The 20,910-nt window shown below is 45.7% G+C and overlaps 1 protein-coding gene and 2 long non-coding RNA genes across 3 annotated transcripts in view; 2 read left to right on the top strand and 1 right to left on the bottom strand.

Moving 5' to 3' along the window:
* Positions 1-20,910, top strand: part of GAP43 (growth associated protein 43) — a 195,261-nt gene that overhangs the window by 27,450 nt on the left and 146,901 nt on the right. The gene's annotated exons all lie outside the window — the stretch shown is intronic.
* Positions 1-20,910, top strand: part of LOC111939260 (uncharacterized) — a 114,273-nt gene that overhangs the window by 4,857 nt on the left and 88,506 nt on the right. The gene's annotated exons all lie outside the window — the stretch shown is intronic.
* Positions 12,286-20,537, bottom strand: LOC147654356 (uncharacterized). The gene is made up of 3 exons (XR_015285004.1): positions 16,719-20,537; positions 13,918-16,197; positions 12,286-12,642 (listed from the first exon to the last, which is right to left on the bottom strand). It is a non-coding gene; the product is annotated as an uncharacterized LOC147654356 (long non-coding RNA).

The raw sequence follows: 20,910 nt of genomic DNA, 5'->3' as shown, positions 1-20,910 counted from the left end.
TTGTTTATGTCTTTTCCTGTATGAGCCATATCTCAAGCAATATTTTGGTTTCTCCATACTGCCTTGCATTGTACGAGGTGGCCATTCCCTTCACCTTCTTTTTGCTTCTGAAAAGGGTGCCTTTAACTCCTTCAGGCTCTTTCTCACATATTTCCTGATGCAGGGCAAGGTGCTGGTAGTAGAGTGGCAGCTGATGGTGTCCCTTTAGGACGCCCATATATGACAGAGGAATGAATATAAGAGCAACAGTACTGGCTTAGAGCAATGTTGGCCCAGAGCAGATAGCTGAACAAACATGTCAGAATAGAGAAAATATGTCTAGATCTACCTCTGACTATACCTTCAGCTCTGTTTGCAACTCAGGGACTTCCTGAACAAAGTCTCATTTCTGTCCACATGAATTTTATTATCCACCAGTTTGTCCAGCCACTCTCCAGATGTTAACCACAGTCACTGCAGACCTTGTGGTAAGGAGTTGCCCAGTTCAATTGTGTGTTTGAAGGAAAGTGCCTCCTTTGGAGTTGCTTTTTTTGAACTGTCTACCTACCAGTTTAATTTGGTGTTCAAGGTTCTTGTTTCAAAAAGACAGGTCACAGTTAGTGTGTTCTATCATCTTCATGCCACTTGCTGCTCTACAGTCCTATCAGATGTCTCATTTCTAGGCTAAAGATGACTTAGTCATCCCTTATATGTAAGCTTTTCCATACAAACTCGTTGTCTCTGAACCCCTTCCAGCTCTGCTATGTCCCCTCCTGAGATGGGTAAGGCCAGAGCAGCAGATAGTCTCCAACATGGGAACAAAATGTGGATTTCTACAATAGACTGCAGATAGTCTGTACTTTTCTGCTTGGTTCAGCTCTAGGAAGTGCTAACATTTTCAACCACTGCAGGCTGCCATTCTTTGAAGGAAAACTTTCAGAAGAAACATACACTAATAGATCAACTTTGGAAAGCAAGGACCATGTGTAAATATTTGATCCAATGTGTTCACTGACTTTTGTCTTGAGTCCTGCTGTAAGGATCACTTGGCCACAGCTGCTGGCTGATATGATAAACAGGTTGCAAATGAAGGCAATGTGGTGATCTAGAAAGGTTAACAGGTACAAAAGCAGATAAAAATGTGTGGATTTCCTAGAGAAAGTCTCAGATAGGTGGTGGCCAGACAGCACAGGGTCTTTAGACAATGCCAAAGCATTCCACAATCTTGGTATCAGAGCTCCCCTTCCTATTTTAGCCCCATAAGACCAAAGCAAGATAATCACTCAGTAGAAAGCACAAGCCTGCTGCTTTAATACTTTTTTCATTTAACCATTGGAACCCTTCTTTTTCAGCCATCCCATGATCCCAGACAATTCGAGGACTTTTCTCTCTCTATACTTTCTGAACAAGCTCTTTCATTCCTGGTTTCTCAAAGAGGGAGCAGGTGCAGTCCTGCTATCCACCTGAGCCACAGGGACACTGTCCAAAGGTGTTAATCCAAAAAAGATGTGGTAAAGCATCAGAAATTAATCTTCAGAGGCCAGGCTCCATTGCCCGCAAGCCGGAGTTTTTGTTTTCTTGGAAAGATTGATCAGTGTAAGTGCAGGTCAAAAGAGGCTTTGGTGATGGCCTTTAAATGTTAATCAGCCACATTTGATTAGAAGTTTAGAGGGATTGATCATGTGTGTATGTCAGTGTGTGTGTGTGTAGCAGGTGGACAGTAAAATCTGGCCATGTCAGATCAGGCAGCAAGGTGGGCTGTCCTGCTGCTGCACAGTAGAATTTCAGTGCCACAGCAAAGCAAAATGGTGCTTTTTAGACTTACACAGAGCAGAAACAGCAGAGCCCTGTGGGACAGCTGAGAAACAATGCCTAGCTGTGGTTATGCACTGACTACCTCCATGGCTGGTAGCAGGAGGGTCAAAGTTAGGACAGGGGGATATGCCTTGAAGCACATGCCAGCACACGGTGAGTCTGCTGCAGTCACCCCCACTTGCACTGCTAGCCTCCACCTACCCCAGGGGCCTTGGATGATATCAAGTGACTGACCTTTTAAGTAAAGAAAGAGAGTGGGATGCTTCCCTGCAGGCCCCTGGTATCATGGCCAGCTCAGGTCCATGGTGCTTATCACCAAAATGTGAACAAGAGATCCCAGGCTGTGTGGGAGGGCTTTTGGGAGCACCTCAGAGACTCAGCCATATAGATGTGGCCAGTGTTTTCTATCCCAGTACTGGGCAGGACAGGACATGGAGCAGCTCTAAAGGCTTTGTTTCTCTTAACTGAGCTACAAACTCTATAGCTGGGAACGTGATAAAAGCCAATCCAGATTTAAAATGTCTATAAGAGATTTAGAAACCAGGACTACAAAAGGTTATTTTCCTGGTTGTCATATTCCCTGCTACTCCCTGAGAGGCGATGCCTGACTGTTCACTGTGTTTTGAAGCCACTGAGTAAATGGGGCTGGGTATCAGACAGCCACTTGCTCACTCCCCATTCCCCTGCAATGGGATGGGGAGAAGAATCAGAAAAAAGTAAAACTCGTGGGCTGAGATAAGAGCATTTTAATAATTGAAACAAAGTAAAATATAAAACTACTACTAATGATGATAATAATAATGGTAATTAAAAGGAGGGGGTGGGAAATAAAACCCAAAAGAAACAAGTGAATCACAATGCATTTTCTCACCACCTGCTGACCACTGCCCAGGCTATCCCTGACCAGCCATCAGTCCCTCCTGGCCAACACCCCCTAGTTTATATTCTGAGCATGATGTTGCATGGTGTGGAATATCCCTTTGTCCAGTTTGGATCATTTGTCCCAGCAATGCTCCCTCACAGACTCCAGAATCACAGGATCACAGAATCAAACACAGAGTCAGTTAGGTTAGAAAAGATATCTGAAATTGAGTCCAACCTATGACCAAACACTACCATGTCAACTAGGCCCTGGCACTGAAAGCCACATCCAGTCTTTCCTTAAACACCTCCAGGGACGGTGACTCCACCACCCTGGGCAGCCCATTCCAACATCTAATCACCCTTTCTGTGATGAATTTATTCCTAATGTCCAACCTAAACCTTCCCTAGTGCAGCCTGGGTTCTCTCATCCTGTCACTGGTTGCCTGGGAGAAGGGACTAACCCCCACCCTTCTTTCAGGGAGTCATAGAGAGTGAGAAGGTCCCCCTGAGCCTCTTCTTCTCCAGGCCAAACACCCACTGTTCCCTCAACTACTCCTTGTAGGAAATGCACTCCAGACCCTTCACCAGCTCCTCTGCACTTCTCTGGACTTACTCCAGCACCTCAGTGTCCTTCTTGCAGTGAGGGGTCCAGAACTGGACACAGGATTCAAGGTGTGGCCTCACCAGTGCAGAGTACAGGGGGACAATCACTGACCTTGGTGGTCCTGCTGGCCACACTCTTTCTGACACAGGCCAGGATGCCATTTGCCTTCTTGGCCATCTGGGCACACGCTGGATCATGTTCAGCAGCTGTTGGCCAGCACCACCAGGTCCTTTTCCACCCATCAGTTTTCCAGCCACTCTGCTCCAAGTCCATAAAGCTCCATGGGGCTCTTGTGGCCAAAATGCAGGACCCAGCACTTGGTCTTGTTGAACCTCATACTGTTGGTCCTGTCCCATCAATTCAGCCTGCCCAGATGCCTCTGCAGAGCCTTCCTGCTCCCCAAATCTACAGATCATCAGATCAACACTCTCACCCAAACTGGTGTTGGTGTTGTCTCTGAATTTACTAAGAGTAGACTCAACCCCTTCATCCAGATCATCAATAAAGATCCCAGTGTGGATCCCTGGGGAACACCACTAGTGACCAGATGGCCAACTGGATGCAGCATCATTTCCCACTACTCTCTGGGCCTGGCCATCCAAACACTTTTTAATTCAGTGCAGAGTGCACCTGTCCAAGTCATGGGTGCCAGCTTTTCCAGGAGAGTGCTATGGGAGATGATGTCAAAGGCTTTGCTGAAATCCAGGCAGACAAAACCCACAGCCTTTCACTCATCAACCAGGTGGGTCACCTGAGCACAAAAGGAGATGGGTGGGTCAAGCAGGACCTGCCTTCTAAGCCCACTATGGCTGGGGCTTTGGTTTTCCTGTATGTGCTCTGTGATCAGACTTAAGATTCTTGTGCACCTGCTCGCTGGCAGAGCACGGGAAACTGAAAAGTCCTTGACTTAGGGTAAGCACTGCTTAGCAACAGCTGAAACATCCATGTGTTATTAACATTACTCTCATACCTAATCCAAATCACAGCGCTGTACCAGCTACTAGGAGGAAAATTAACTCTATGCCAGGCAAAACCAGGACAGGCTGTAAGATGCATCAACTAAGTATGCTCAGTATTAAGGGATGGGGCAGATTTTGTAGCTCCCAAATGCCTCTGCTGATCAATGCCAGAGTGAAAGCTGAAGCAGAAACAGATGAATCAAAGCAGCATTTTAGGAGGTAGAAATCTGAGGAAGTAGGTACATGATAGCTTGAACAAAGTGATAGAAGATAGAAACCCAGGAGAGGCAGAAAAGAAGGCAAAGTATAAATCCAGGGCCTCAGAGAGGGACTGTAGATATGAAGAAAAACTCTGGAGTATATATAAAAGGGGCCTTTTACTGGGACTTCCAGTGACATCTGGAACAATGAATGTCTGAACCAAACAGAGATAAAAATCTCTAGAATGAAAAGTATGCATCCTTCCCTCTATTGAGATGTAAAAGCCATCTTAGAAACCTGTGTTGAACTGTTGTTCTCCTATAACAGAACAGAAACATTATCACTGGGAAAGGGCAAGGCTCTATTTCAGGATTATATTTCCCAAAGAAAACGAGAGTGAAATATAACTGTGGATGTAATTTTACTGCCTTATGCAAGAAGTCAGACATATGCTCATGATTATTTTAATTGTAAAAGGATGGCTGTCTTTCTTGTGTTGAGGAGAAAGGAAATTCCTCTTTCTCCTGATTGTTTGTAAGTCTGGGTCTATGTCAGTAAAGGTTCTTAGGACTTCCAAAAATTAGATTATATGTTCTGTGTTGGGCAGCTGGCTTGGCCACCAATTTCCCTAAAAGCTGGAGTGACAGCTCTGGTTGAAGGGGACACTCATGCTCCCAGGAAGCCTCTTCCAGGAGCTTTAGCTGCCACTACAAAAGGCTCATACCTTAGATCTGGCTTCTCCTGGAGATCAGCCTTAAGCTGGCAGCTGTCAGAGCACAGTACAGGGATCAAATCTGAAGGAAAACATCTTCCTAGTTAGGGAAAACCACCACGCCTTCATTTGTCATATTCTTAAGATAATTCTAGCTGTCTGCTGTAGAAACTCTGCTGGATATGTGCAGTATCTGTGCATGCTGCTGACAGCTCTAATCAAACCATCTTTCCTGTCTTTGATAACACCTGTAAGCAGCTCTGGATACTATGATGGCTGGTATTTTGTGTGCCCAACAAAGAAGGAAAACAAATTGCAGGATAATAAGGGTGAGCAATACCTTCTTGATTACTTTCAAAATAATGTGCAGTTTGTCCCATGGGATATTTCAGTGGGCATCAGGACCCAGAAGCCTCTGAGGTTTCCTGAGCCTTTTTTTTTCACTCTGTAGCCTTGTTTTAAGCCACAAATGTGGCCAAGTTCAATTATTATCACTGAATGTTCCTAAATTGTACAGGCTCACTTGAAACTGAAGCTCACAGAGAGACCTAGAGATGCAAAACTTTGCAGAACTAACAGGTGCAACATGCTTGCTCATCCTTTTCACTGAACTGAAGAATGGTTTTGACTCTCAAATAGAGTGCTGGACCATGTTATCCCATTCCTTTCCAATATTCTCTCTCTACTTGTTATGCAGCCTTGGGGAAAATGCTGATTATCTCTATGCCTTTAGTTTCCTAAAACATAAATTAAAATAATGGTTAGCCACATTGTGGTGAGGTCCTGACTCTTCATCCATTAACGTTTTTAAAGTACTTTGGGATCCTGCATAGAAAACATTAGAGGACACCACTGTGGTTGTTTATATGCAGGTAAAAGAGTCTGTTTTAGCCAAGGTGGGAGGTGTAGGTGGAATAAGGCCAGATGCAGATGAAATGACTCAGACCTTTAGAACTGAAAAGTCATTTGTCTACCTGAGGACCTGATGTCAACTGATAAATGCCTTGGCTGGGTCCTTATAAAGACCATCTCTCTGATAAAGAGAAGATTATCAACTGACCCTAAAATGGGGCTCCTGCTAGGTTGGAGCACTCAGAAGCCCAGGATGCCATCAAGGCATCAGTGTGTCACAGGCAGGTGGCTGTATTTCATGAGTCTGTGCTGAGGTTCAGGCATGCTGCCCATCACAGTGCTTGAATCCTGCACACCAAAGAGCAGATGTAAGCAATGCAGGGATCTAACACAGAACAGCTTGGGTGACTACAGAGCGACCGTGTGCTTCTGATGGGAAATGGTAGTATCAGGGCAGAGCAGGTGTGAGTCATCTCCCAGGAGAGAGAGGCAGGAAAAGGGAGAAGGGGGGGGAGGAGGAAGGCAAGAGAAACAGATTAGCTCATACAGTTATATTCCCCTTGCCTAGCTGCCCCACCCTTTGTGCACCCCCCTCTCCCCCCACAACACGCATACATAAGCACGGAGACTTGGCTGTTGCGGCTCGACTCCAAAGCCCTGTCAGACAGATCATTTGCTGCTTTGTTTTCTTGCCTTGCCCATCTCTGCCCCAAATTCAAGATCATTTAATATGTGGCTAGATACAACTTGAGCAGTTCTTCAATAAGCATTTACTTTCTGCTGTGCATTAGTCCAGTTCAATACTTCCCGTGGCGGGGACTCAAATAAAAGCGGGATGGGCAACGAGACAGCGTTGGCTGCAGAATGATTTCTGCGTTTCTTGTATGATCAGCTTTCACCACAGCCCCAGTGTGCACCAAGTGCCTGGCTCTAATGACTTAAATATGCAAGGCCATGATCAGGGCAGGAGGTGCCTCGAGTTTATTAGCTGGGTATGACAGATGAGCAGTGCAGGAGGTGAATGGGTAGGAGGGAGAGTCTGTGTGTTATCAAGACAGGGGAAAGGACACCCCGGTGCAAAACGACTGATGTTGCAAATGTTTCTCACCTCCATTAAGCCCACAAAGAGCTGGATGTGCTCTCTCTCTAACAGGCAAGAAATGCAGCTTGCAAATGAAAGCACAGTCCCACTCACCAGCACTGCAAGTTCTTCTGAGGCTGTAGCACAAGTAATTAGGTCAATGGAGAAAATCATCTATCCAAAAAAGGAATGGTACTCAAAATATTTGTTAGATTAAAAGCTAAAACAGCGAAAGAGATCCTGGGAGGTATAGATTAATAACAAACAAGACAGCCACAGATCCCCATGGATTCCCTGCTTTATCAAATGACCTCACCCCTGTGCAGTGTGCCAACTTCTTCCAGATTGTTACCAAATACAGAATCAGTGATCTTAAACTGCATTTAGAGATGACAACTGTGCACCCAGAGTAACAATGGGGAAAATAAATAGGGTGGCACTTTCTCACTCAAGTCCCAAAAGGCCAGGGAAGGGAGATGAGTATTTCTTTTAATTATGAGAAGAAACACAAAATATTTTGTTAAAGACAATAATGGAAAAGTACCTAATAGTAAAGAAAGAGGCACGACAGAGTAAGCAGTGTATGAGTGAATATATAGAAGAGGTCAGACTCTAAATACACTGGAAAGCCTTGATCAGAGAAGATGCTTAATGTGTTAATGTACATACCCATAACAAATCCCAAAGGCTTTTCTCCTGCTCTGTCTTGACAACATTTTCTCATCCATATCACAAGTAGAAAATTTTATGTTTAAGTGCAAGTTTGTGTGTATGTATGGCAGGGCGTAAGAATTAATAAATCAAATGAGAAGCCTGGGGAAATCTGACCATTCTCCACAGTCTTGAGAGAGCCCCTTTTTTTTTCTGCAAGCATTGAATGCATTCCTTTCTTTCACACCATCTGAAATGATGGGGTGAAGCAATTAAGACAAAAATAAAGAGAATCAAACCACTGAGGAAGTCTTACAATGCCAAAGGTTTAGTGTTCCATAACCGACCAGGATGACTCATATCTGTAAGGACTCTGAAATCCTCCTACATGTTGACACAACTCCATTGTCCTGCTGTGCACTGACTGTGTTCCAGTTGTCACAGAAAATGAAAGGACAACAGTTATTGTTATGTTGCAGCTGGGTATTGTGACTGATTCATAGTTTCCCTTTTGGGGAGGAACACAAGCTTGCATGTTCTCAGGCATTTGCAGCACACACATGCAATTCTCACATATCTGAAATGGTGAATACTAGATCCCACTCGCTGCTAATAAACCATCATTAGCAAATAGCTGATATAAGCTGTTACAGAAGTGGTATGAATGTTTCAAGGTGTGAGGTGAGGTTTTTAGGTGGGAAAATCTCTTTTATTAGATGAACTGACATGTTCGAAGGGGAAAAACCCACAGCAGAAAAGCTTTTGGGAATCCAAGACTTTCTCCAAGCTGAATGTTTTCCAGCAGAACCTGAAAAAAGAGCTTTGTTGCCAAATGAAAATTCTGTTTTAATACAAGTTTTCATTTGTTATTCAAACCAAACCAAAACAAACAAAACAAAACAAAACAAAACAAAAACATACAAACAAAAAACCCCAAAAAACAACAAACAAAAAAACCTCAAACCAAGCCAAAACAAAAAGCTTGTCTGGTTTTTCATGTTAGGAAGCCCTAATATTTCAAAACAAACATGAAACCTGTCTGTGGAGAAAACAATCCTTTATATTATTGGAGGGCATGCGCTCCATGCAATTTACATGAATACATATTTTGTTAAAATCTCAGTACAGGACCAATTAATCATGTAAGACATTAAGCAGCTGATAAGCAAACAAGTTGGATCGTTCACTGGCACCTGAGTTTAATGGGTCTTCCTCAGTTTATAACTTCTTGAGTCCAGACATGGGTAGGAACACAGGACATGTACTAACCAATTCTCCACTTTGTTTTCCCCAGTTATAGATGACAGACAGCAGAAAATAAGAGGGAGTGAGCTCATGCACAGAGGCAATGCATGTGAGACTGTGTACATTAACAATCTCTTTTATTAAGCTACTAATAAACATGGATACAAATCAAAGAAAGGCACCTGGGCTGAAAGACAGACAACCATAGATGCTGCTCCTCTGACTTCCTCTCTCATTGTTTCATCTGTGTTTGCTCGGGTGGCAGCCACATGGTTGCCTTTCAATAATTCAGGATCCGGTTTGCTCGCATGGCCAGTCCTGCTTGTCGCATTTTTTTTCACCTGATCACGAGTTCATCTCCCTGTAAATGAAGCAAGGCGTGTAAGGAGTTGCAATATCTTTTATATTGCAGGAGAAGGGATGACAACACAAAGAGTTTGTGTGCCTGAAAGCTCTATCATTTTCTTAATTGTATCAACTGCTCTAAGAAAATATATTACTTTCCCCAACAGCTTGTCTTGCTGATTTCCTTAGATGGTTGTAACCATCTTTTCTGTTACTTCAATAGTCCTGTATTAAATTTGTGTGGACCAAGAGCTGCATTCCTTCTAAGTGCACACCTCCACTGACACCCCTTTTAACTAACTCTCATGCACACCACATTTCATAAGGATAAGGGAACAAACAAGATTTATTAACATTTGAGTAAAGACAAATAATTTCTGGTCACTTCATCATTCAAACCATTGATTTGACCTTTTATACATGAAGATGTTAGTGCTAGAACTATTAAAAAGTAAAGATCAGTAACAAAAATGAACTGAATAGTAAAATAACTCGGTCTGAGTCTCAAGCACATTTTCCTAGTGTAATATGCAATGCACCACTAATGGCCACTGTTCTTTGCAGTTTGAAGTAGGAGAGCTTGCACTAGAGAGCTCAATAGCTGCATCACTTTTAATCTGCTTTTGTTTAAAAATTATTATCCTTTGCTTTTTCATATGCCACTCTTTAAATGAGAGTTTCAACAATTTCACAATCAGCCAAGTTGAGGTATTATCTTTGCCAATGTGGTTGTAGGATTGGCATGGGAGTGAATAAATATAAAGCATATAGAAGCTTCTGAAGAGTGATCTGAACTCACACATAGGTACAAGCTACTACTGATCTTCTGGGTAGTATGACCCCCTTTGGGGATTGTAGATTGCTGTGTAGAAGAGACTGAAAAGAGCCAAAACAAATATTAAGGTTGTTGTAAATGTCACAGTCACCTGTATTTAACAAGACAAAGGTCTCTTTCCCCTGTTTCTCACCTGCATCTTCTCCTTTTCTCCTTCCCTGGTCTAAGTGCTGTGCAGAAGGAAGTGTCCCTGTTCCCACCTCTGAGCACCTCTTTCTAAATTCTAAGCACTCACAAAACAAGAGACTGTGACTGTCCCCACAGAGATCAGTCCTCAGAGTTTAAGCTTATAGTGTATTTTGAAATAACAAGGTTTGAGTTCATTTCACTTGCCCTTAGGGTGCAATTGCTTTGTGTTTCCAAATTTTAATCTGCAACCATGAAGAACAAATGCTTTTTCAATTTTTTTTTTATTAAAAAAAAAAAAAGAAACATGAGGGTCTCCTCTAACGTCTCAGTAGTTTAAGCAGTGTGAGCCAGCAGAGACAGCTCTGATTTCTGATGTCTTGGCTCCCACTCCTTGCTTTACTCATTACACTGATGTTCAGCAGAAGCTAAGATGCCAGTACAAATTTACCTGTCTCTCCCATTAGCAACACCAAGACATCTCTTGGGTTGTCCTTTAGGTCTGTTAAGATCTATTCTTTTGTTCCAATCCCATCTCTTATTATGTATGAATATTTATACATATATTTAATCTGTTTTGCTCTCCTGTCTTGCCTTGGGTTATATTTTTTTACCTGGTGCTTTCCATTTTGATTGAGGTGGTGACTAGATGGGCTCATCTTCCTCTTGGTTTAAAAAACAATTCATTATTTGCCCATGTCTGGTGAATGAATGCCTCTGTATGATATGTTGGGAGACAGGGATAAACATCCCTCCTGGCTGATTGATAGTCTTATTAAAGATTGCAGTGGGTGAAATAATCCCCTGTAGCTCCATACGGGTAAGTTCCCTTTCTCTTCTCCCTTCAGACTGGCTTTAGGGCATGCTTGGGACTTGGCTTATGCTCTGTCCAATCTTAGAGCATAATTTAATTAGCCTTTATTGAAAGCCATTAGCATTGATCAATGGTAGCATACTTTTTTTTTTTTTACTGAGAAAGATGACCAAGGTGTTTATCCACTAAAAACTTGCAAATACAAGTTGAGTTTGATAATTTGTTCCTATTCTTGCTGTTGTTTTATAGTAAGCTTAATCAATACACAAAGATTTTTAGCTCTGAGTTGTTATCTGCAACGTGCAGGAGGAGGAAGAAACAGCAATGGGAGCTTGATTCCCCAGTTATGTATTCCTTGAGTTTTGCATTTTTCTTCTGTATTGATTTTCTCTTAAGGGTCTTCTCTGCACATTTTCCCACCCCATGGTCCATTGCAGGTTGCATCCTTTGCACTGTCAGTGCATTCAGCCTTGCCCTCTCCTTCCTTACAGCCCTCTTACCCTCTCCCACACCACCCTGGCTACAGGAGACAACCTCCTGGACTCTATCCCTCTCATTCCATAAATCCATTCTTGCTCATTTTTCCCAGACAGCTCTCAGGGACATTTCTCATCTGGTCCCCTCCCTGACTGAATGACCTTTCTAAATTAATAATTAGAGAGAAAAAAAAAATAAAAATGTGTATGTAGCCTGCAATAAGTTCAGCTATTGAAGGCTTCTGATCCAAAGCATGTGAAAATCAGTGTGGACCCCTCCCTTCTTGATCAGGGTTTGATGCTACATTCCTGATCCTTCCTATAAAATGAACATTTTTTTTTTTTTTCCTTGTAGTGTGCTGCTGCAATCCATATAATAAATTAGATTATAATCCCCTCATGGGCAAGGACCTGTCTTTTTGATATGCCTGTGCATTGTTGATCTCACAGTGCATACATGTCTTTGCACATTCTCACCTCCCACTTTTATCCAGCACACCAGGATATCAGAATGAAATGAGAATAGAAGTGGACAATATTTTTCTAATTATTAGCATGCAGATAAGCCACTTTAATTAAAGAAATTATATACTCTGTAAAAAAGAAAGCTTCTCTGTCAGACTGGGGTCTTGTAATGGCTTTGTGTTTGTGCAATTAGGACCAAATCTTGAAGCCACCGAAGCCAACAGTGGCCCTTAATGGGATTAAATCTTCATTTGCGGGGTGATGGGCTAGATGATCTAAGAGGTCTTTTGCGTCTTGCGCTTCTCTAATCTCTCTCGGGGTGAATGACATATAATGGAGAAGACAGCTTGTTTTGAATAAACTGCATTAAGTGTCCACATATATTTCCTAATGCAGGTTAAAAAAAGCCCCACCCCTGTGTCTCTGCTGCTGTGCGTGCCCCTGCTGCAGAGCAGGTCTCTGGTGCTGCAGACGGCGTAGGAGCGCGTCGATAGCCGGCAGCTCTCTCCGGGGTATGGATGGCTGTACTTCCCGAGATCCGCTGGGAAAACTCCCCAGCCAGCGCTAATCAAATCGAACCGCTGTCAAGACTTCCTGCAGAGCTTCGAGGAAACATTTCTGAATATTAGAGGTGCAGAAGAGGACAGTAGAGGGTGGGGGAGGGAGGCAGGACAGTTTTAGAGCTTAAGTGGATTACATAGCTGCATAACCCAGTTATGGGTCCGTGGACCCAAGTGAGCTGTTTTTTCCCCTCCCCTGGCTGTCTGCCTGTCAGATAGTTCCCCTGACATGCAGGCTTTATTAACCTCCCCCAGCTGGCTCTCTCAGCATTTCTTATTTTCCAGTGCCTGCATCCCCTAGCAGCTCCTCTCAGCCCTTCTTGTATCTCTGAGCTCCCCGGGGTCGTTCCTTTAGCTGCACCAGCTGTCGGCACCCATTGAAGTGTCCTCACCAGCCTGCTCCACCAACATCTACCAAACCTGGTGGCATGTCTCTGCCCACACAAACCCCAGGCAGATAGCAATGGGTGCGTGATTTGCCTCAGATCAGGAGACCTATGCTTGAAAGGTAACCTGCTTCCAGCTGTCTTCTATTTTAAATTGCTGAAAGGGCCATGTTAAAAATAAACAAACACCTGAGCACCACTGTTGGCTGGTATGAAGGAGCAGCAAGTGCCTGGTGCATCTGGATGCATTCACGTTTCCCCGCTTTGCAGGAAAGTTGGGTGTTGATGAGTTAACGTGAGCCTGGTTGTTCAGCCCCAGCCCTGAAATGTCCCCTCAAGACTGAGTGTGAGCCTGACATCTGCTGGGGACAGCACTGCTGCTACAGAAAACACCAGGCTGTGCTTCCTCAGGGGTGCTTTGTCAGGAGAGGTTGCTGCCCGAGGGACTCTGAATGGGATACATCCAGCTGGGAGGAGGCAGCACAGCCAAAGGACAGGGTGACCCAGCTACAACCCAATAGGAGGCAAGAGCTGAAATCCCAATTTATGCTGGAGGGCTCCAGTCCCCCTCTCTTACAGATGTAAGAGAGAAGCTAGCCAGCATGTGTATTCAGGGTTTCAAATGTCTGCATGGGTGTCCACAGCCTCATGAGAGACAGAGCCCCATGTCTGACGGCAAGCTGAAATCTGCTTTCCCTCTTGCCTTTTGAGGCATTCGCCACTGTCACTACGTTTTTGCTTTGCTGGCACAGCTGGTGGCTTGTCAGAGTTTTATTCAGCCCTCTGGACTTTGCAACTAAAAATGCTGCAGGTAAACTCAAAAAGTCACTACTTGTTGTCCACCATCTGTGTGTCTCCATTGTTCCTATCTGTCCTCAGCCACAGGCTCCTTCCTTTCCCTCCCTGTCCCTATGATGCATCTGTATGGGACTTCTGTCCACTCTTACAGGAAAGGATGGTTTCCAGGGCTGGTTGTAAGGAAGTCACGTATGAGTGGCTCAAGGCCACGAGGAGTGATGGAGAGCAGAAGCAAGCATCACTTGATCTGATTAAATACCCATCTGATGCCTTGAATCTGTGTTGCTGTAGTGGCTCCGGGGAGGAGTGCCACAAAGGAGGCTGCTTGGCTGCTGGTGGCGAGGCAGCATCCCTGGGCATTGCTTTGTCAGTGAGGGGCTTTGAGCAGTCCTGGAAGGGCTGTGGGAGGTGCCCCTTCCCACAGCAGAGAAGCAGCGTTGCCCATAGCAACATCCCTGCTCATGGCAGGGAGGTTGGAACTACGTGATCTTTAAGGTCCTTTCCAACCCAAGGCATTCTGTGATTCTGCCATGAGAGGTTGTGCTGCTTCTGGGTCTGGACATAGCTCACCCAGTACCAACATAGGCACTTCAGGCTCTGATCCTTGGGGTCTGTTAAAAAGAGGAATCCTAAGCAGTGTGCAAGCAATATGGTAACTTGGAGGTTTGTTGATAGCAGGGCTACCAGCAGTGTCTTTGGGCTCTCTGCCAGCACCTAAATAATTGGAAGTGTTGCTTTCTTCTAGAAGTAAACCTGGCCTTTGTGCTGCTTTGTCACAGCATTGTATTTTTTGCTGTCAGACATGAGCAGATAAAACATATATTTTAAACCCTTGAAGAGAAGAAAGAGGTTGGCAGTTCTCATGGCTTTAGCAGGGTTCTTATGACAGTATATGTTGCTTTTTTTTTTCACAAAGATCATCTTTTAGCAAAATGTGACTCTGAGGATCTCAGAGGGTTTATTAATATTTTTTCAGTGTTTTTAGAGCTTCAGACATGGAAGAACACAAAGAACTTGATGCCAGTTTAACCTAATGATTCAGAAACCATAATTCAAATAATAATAAGCTAACACATCTATTTTTAAACTCATGATTTAAGCCACTGTCATGATTTTGATAGGGCCTGACATGATATTCCAGCATTGGGACTGCTAATAAAGCTTTTGTGTACTGATTAGAATGGAAAATCCTTTGAAAATCCTCCAGCTTGCTTGCCTTAGTCAATACTTAACAAGGACTCAGCCACAGCAGCAAAAATATCCACCAATCTGTCCTTTTTTTTGACCCTCTCTTTCTCTTCCCTTCTAGAAAAAATCTGATATCTGACAAGAGTCATGATTCATTGTAGTCCCAGAGTCCATTGTGAGAAACTGTGGTGCAGGGATCCTTGTACATGGGGATCCTGGAGCCAACAACAGGAGTCTGAACAGAGGGCAAGAGCATCCCATGTCAGAGTTTTCCATAGGGCTAAGCATGGACTGAAGAGAGAAGAGGGTCAGATCTACACAGATGGCTTGTGCTCATGCTACAATTATTCCATGTCCCTGTAACGTCCTTCTGGGATGAACAGGAATCAAAGGTGGGTGAGCTTCAAAGATGCAGAGAGGGCCAAGCCATGGCACAGAGCCTCTGTGCAGCCTCCTTCAGTCCTGGCGTGGGCACATGAAATAAATTGCTTGTCTAGTGGCTGTGTCCGTGGAGGAGTGGGAGAATGCCAGCTGGTCCCTGTGGTATTTAATTTCTTCTCAGGAGCTGAGCGAGGCAAACATTTTTGGGATGAAGCAGCTGAAAGCAGGAAAGACAAAGTGCCATGCCTACTGCCCCCAGCCCCCTGTGTTGTTGTGAGCTGGATCCAGATACCAAACTGGTGGGAGACAGCTGCTCTGCTTTTTTATCTCCCTAGATGTTACACGGTGTTTTCCAGCTCAACAGAGGTGTCTGGGAACAACTGAAGGAGCAGCCAGACCCATCTCAGTGCTATTTGAGGCACTTGGCTTTCTGGCCAGTGGGTATGCTGTTATTCCTCCAATACAAGAAAACAAACATGTGGGGATATATACATGAAAAAGAAGGTGACTCATAAGTGAGAATAGCCTCATTTTGTCATTAGAGGAGAATAATTTGCCACATATTTGTATCAATATTGCAAAATGTCTGCACAAAGCTACACAGCCCCGTGACACACTTTGGGCTGCGTGTGTGGCCACAGCCACCTGCAGCAGGGGAACAGGAGAGGTGCTACACTCAGTTGCTGTTTGAAACTGATTTCTTTTTCTTGTCTGAAGAGTGGAAGAAGCCTGCTGCTTGGCTTTGAATCTCCCAGGAAGTGATCTGACACTTTGAGTAGAGCTTGGCCTTTTCTTTTTCGCATTAAAATGGAAGAAGATGATGTTTCATAGGTCTGTGACGTCAGCACGCATGCACCGATCTGCAGAGAATGATGTGAATAGCTTTTTGTATTACTGCTGGACACAGAGAACTGTCAGGAAAAAGATTACCTGAAATGGAATCTCAGACAAAAAGTGAATGGCCTTGGATCAACTAAATAGGTGTGTTGACTCTCAGGATTAATGGTAACACAAGTAATTGTATTGGGTTTGTGTAGCAAGGCTTTGTAAGGGGGTCTGCAGGAGTGGCTTCTGTGAGAAGATGGTAGAAGCTTCCTCTGTGCCCACTGGAGCCATTGCCAACCAGCACCAAGATGGACCCACCACCAGTCAAAGCTGAGCTCATCAATGCTGGTGGTCAAACCTCTGGGATAACATCTTTAAGTGGGGGAAAACTGCTGTGCAATAGCAGCTGTGAAGGAGGAGTGAGAAGATGTGAGAGAAACAACTCTGTGAGAGAGACACCAGGATGAGTAAAGGAGATGGGGGAGGAGGTACTGCAGGTGCTGGAACAGAGACTCCCCTGCAGCCCGTGGACATCCCTGGTGGAGCAGATATTCACCTGCAGCCCTGGAGGACCCAGCAGTGGAGCAGGTGGGTGCCCAGAGGAGGCTGTGACCTCATGGGGAGCCCACGCTGGAGCAGGTTTTCTGGCTGGAATTGTGATGCCATGGGAACTCACACTGGAGCAGCCTGTTCCTGAAGGACTGCACCCCCTGGGCAGGGACCCACACTGGAGCAGTTCATGAAGAACTCCAGCCCATGGGAGGGACTCCACACTCAGGGGGTGAGAGTGTGACAGGTCCTCCCCGTGAGCAGGAAGGAGCAACAGAGACAATGTGTGACAAACCGACTGGAAACCCTATTCCTGTGCCTCTGCACCACTGTGAGGAGGAGGGAGAAAAAATTGGGAGTGAACTTAAGGTGTTTTAAGGTTCTAAGGTTTTATTACCCGCTCCCCTACTCTGATTTGTTAGGTAATAAATTAAATTCATTTTCCCCAAGCTGAGCCTGTTTTGCCTGTGACAGTAATTAGTGAGTGACCTCTCCTCGTCCTTAACCCATGAGCCTTTTGGTGTATTTTTCTCCCCCTGTCCAGCTGAGGAAGGGTGTGACACAGCAGCTTTGGTGGGTGTCTGCTGTTCAGCCAAGGTCAACTCACCACACTGTTAAAAAGAAAAATCTTTCTTACCCTGAAAACGTCTTTCACCTCTGCCCCACTGAAGGAAAAGTGATTTGTGATGAAATAAAATTTCCTTCAGTGACTTAGGAGCCTCAGATCCATTTGTTAAACCTCCTGACCTATTTACTTAGAAAAATCTCATCATAAGGCTATATTTTTTCTTGGGTTTTTGAGGCAGAGATTTTGGTGGGGGCTTTTTTAAAAACAGAACTAAAGCCAACTATCTTCACATATCTGGAACTCATCAGCTCTAGTGCCAGTGATGTGCACACCATCTATTAATGACAAAATTAATGAATTAATGTGAAAAAGCTGGATGAAGAAGGACTGTAAACTCCTGATCCAAGCCTAGAGCACTGCCAGGATGATTACAGAAATAGAAGGGATGGCTCAGTTCCCTGCTCATTCCCTGGCACTGCTGCCGGGGGCAAAACCAGGGCATTACCTTTCCATTAGGACTCTTTACTTCTTCCCTTCTCATAAGAGAAAAAGAAACACCAGTCACACACACACAAAAAAACCCCCAAACAACTTCATGAAAAATCAGAAAATGTGAAGGAGCGGGAGCTAAGCATCTCTTTGGAGACAGTAGAGCAAGGCAAGATTTACACTGGCATTTCTTTCCCAGAAGCAAATTCCCATTATTTCAGGGAAGAGCAGTTGGCAGCTCGGTCTGGCTCATAGCACTGAAGAAACAAGCAGACAAACAGTGTTGAAGATGGGAATCCCCTGGTGCCCTGGCTAGCCCCACCCCCACCTTGCTTCCTCCCCTATCTTGTTTTGAGGAAAGCAGGTGGCAGTCGTTCAAGGACCTTTAAGATCTGCTTCATTTCAGGTGCCAACTGTGAGATCAACTGCTCCCTGCTCACCCATTTGCAAAGTCCCAAGTGGAAGAGGAGTCTTTGCTGCAGGAGAGTGTTTGCTACTGATTCTTCCGACCAGTGCTCTGATCTACAGCAGCTATGGCTTTGCCAGTGTCCTGTTAATTTAGTTACCACAGTAGGAAAATATCTCAAAAGATAGCTCACTCTAATTGCAATAGCTGCAGGCAAGAGGGCTGCCAGCAGGGAGCTGCCTTACAACTGGGCTTGAAAGAGCTCAAAGGTAAAGGCAGGTTCAATAGTGACAAACAGGGAGCAACAAGCGCCTCACTCTGCCTCCTGTTTTCTGAAACGTAATGTTTTCACAAGGAAAAAAGAAAAAAAGGTACCTTTCTACTGGAGCAGGTTTGTCTCGGCCTGTTAGGGCTCAGTGGTGTGCCAGAGCAACCGGCAGGGTAGTACACCAAAACTCAGAGAGGTAGGATGATGCAAGGAGGAGGAAGTGGGACAGTACTGTCTGCTCTTTCCTGGCAGCAGCAGATGATTCAATGATCTCTTCATTGAATCAGCCAGAGCTGTGAAGACATGGGAAAAACTGACAGCAGGAGTGCCAGGGTCACAAAACCTGGTCCTGAAAGAAGCAGCATTCTATGTCCTGTGCTGTGTTTGTCCCCCCTAGCTCAGAACAGAGTGAGGGATGACTGGGCACTGTCACAGCTGTTAGGCACCCACTGTCACATCTGGCTCTGACACATCTGGTTTCCAAAGGATGCAGGCTGATCTTCAGCAGACCTTATCAATAGACATCTGTCATTGACACAGGCTAGAGGGATGTGGGAATGTGCAGGCATTCCTACTGGCCTAATGGCCCAGGAGGAGACCCCATACCCCTGGGGAGCTCTTGTCACGTAAAACTGTGCCTTCTCTGCCTTCTTGTTGGTCTGTTCCAAAAAGAGCACATTTTACAAAAAGCCTGTGTGGGGTTTGTGGGGAGGGTAGAGCAGAGACAGAGCATTGAGAAAGAAAGGCAGAGCGGGAAAAGTCCAGATACTTAAATGTGCTTAATGCCTTGTATGGCCTAAGAAACGAGATTTTCATGTCTTATCTGTTAGAGCTGTGTTGCCAGCATCTCAGATGGCCTTACAGAGTGGTGAGAACCACTTTGGGCACAGTAAGGAAGAGAACTCCTCATGAACCATCTCGGGGATGCTTCCTTTTCTTATCTGCAGGCCAGAGAGTCTGCGCCCCTCGCACCTAACTTCCCACAGGGATTCACGGCGGTGCTAAAAGCTCTGCGTGCATTTCCAGGGTACCATTCTCAGGGTAGCAGCCGGTGCGGCAGTGCCAGCCCGGCCATCCATCCTCGGCTCCCCGCAGCCCTGCCCAGCGCACGGCCCCTGCCTTCAGACAGCGCCCAGGCAGCGCCCGCTCCTCCCCTGCGAGCGGGAGAGAAAGGAGCAGTTTCAGGCTCTGCAGTGACTGGATGACTAGTGCACATATTGGTAATAGCACCGTGCCGGGGTCTCGCTGTGATCTTCCTGTTGCTCATTTGCTGGCAAGTGTGAAATGCAAATCCCTCCGGGCTTCTGTCTCCGCTCAATATTCACAGGAGCATGAAGGCTCCTGCGCGAAGGGGAGGGTGAGAGCCGGCAGACAGCAGCAGGGAGCTTTGTTCCCTCCTTTGTCTGGAGTTTACGGGTTAAAAAAATCTGCTTATCGGCGAGGCTTTGCAGGGGATGTCAGCTCGCCCCGAGCCGTGTCTCTGCCTTATCTGGGGGGCTGGCGTGGGGCAGGAGAGCAGCAGGTTCCGATGGCAGCGCTGGGGCTCCACCGCACAGGGCGGTGGCGGGGCAGGGCTCTCGGGATGCAGGAGGGAGGTGCCCCCGAGCTCGGAGCAGTCACCCCCGCCCAGGACCCGCCGGGCCATGGCTCCCACCCTGGCCCTCTCCTGCGGTGTGATGGTTCCAGTCCAAACCCAGTCAGACCTCTGGAAATGGCAACTGAGACACTTGTTGCCATGGTGATCCTTAATAGTTCTGACTCAGATGTAGCGTTGCTACGGCAACCGCATCCGCAGCCCTTGGGAGGCAATGCCGGCACATTTTTTCTCTCGTAGCGGAAAAGGGCTCCGAATCCCCATTTTTCTCACTCCTTGCTGCAGTACAGTGACGAAACTTTGGGGCTGCTTTATTATTCCCCTAATGAACGACGATCCTGATCCTTCGCCAAAGGATCTGCTTCTATTCTGATGGGTAAAAGTTCTCTGGACCGCCTCAGCACGGGCACGGTGTCTGCACCATAAGGCGACCCGAGCCTCTGCCCTTCCGTGGCTCATCCGAAAAGATAAACAAAAGGGAAACAAACAAACAACAACAAAAAAAAAGTTGAAATTTATTTTTTAAAAGGAGCAGTAACCTTTCTTTGTAGGTAGGAAAAGCTCCTTTCATCTCGGGAGCTGGAGAGCTGCTGGGGGGTGGGGGCGGTGAGTGGGGTGTGGTAGCTGTGAGATGGAGAGCGGCTGTGGCGGTGAAAGGCGAGACAAAGGCAGAGCGCATGTGAGGCAGTGGGTGTGCCCGAGAGGAGAGGAGAGAGCGCATCCCTGCGCAGGGAGCGTGTCCGTGGGCATGGCTACCAGTGGGGATGGGGATGGGGATGGGGATGGGGATGGGGATGGGGATGGAGCCGCCGGCAGAGGAGCCGCGGAGCGGAGCGTGGGTGTGCCCGCTCTGGGATGAGAGAGGGGATGCTCG

This window comes from Cyanistes caeruleus, chromosome 3 (assembly GCF_971803275.1).
Source record: "Cyanistes caeruleus chromosome 3, bCyaCae1.hap1.1, whole genome shotgun sequence".
Classification (NCBI taxonomy): Eukaryota; Metazoa; Chordata; class Aves; order Passeriformes; family Paridae; genus Cyanistes; species Cyanistes caeruleus.
Note: the sequence above shows the minus strand (reverse complement) of the source record. Positions and strands in the feature narration are given on the sequence as shown.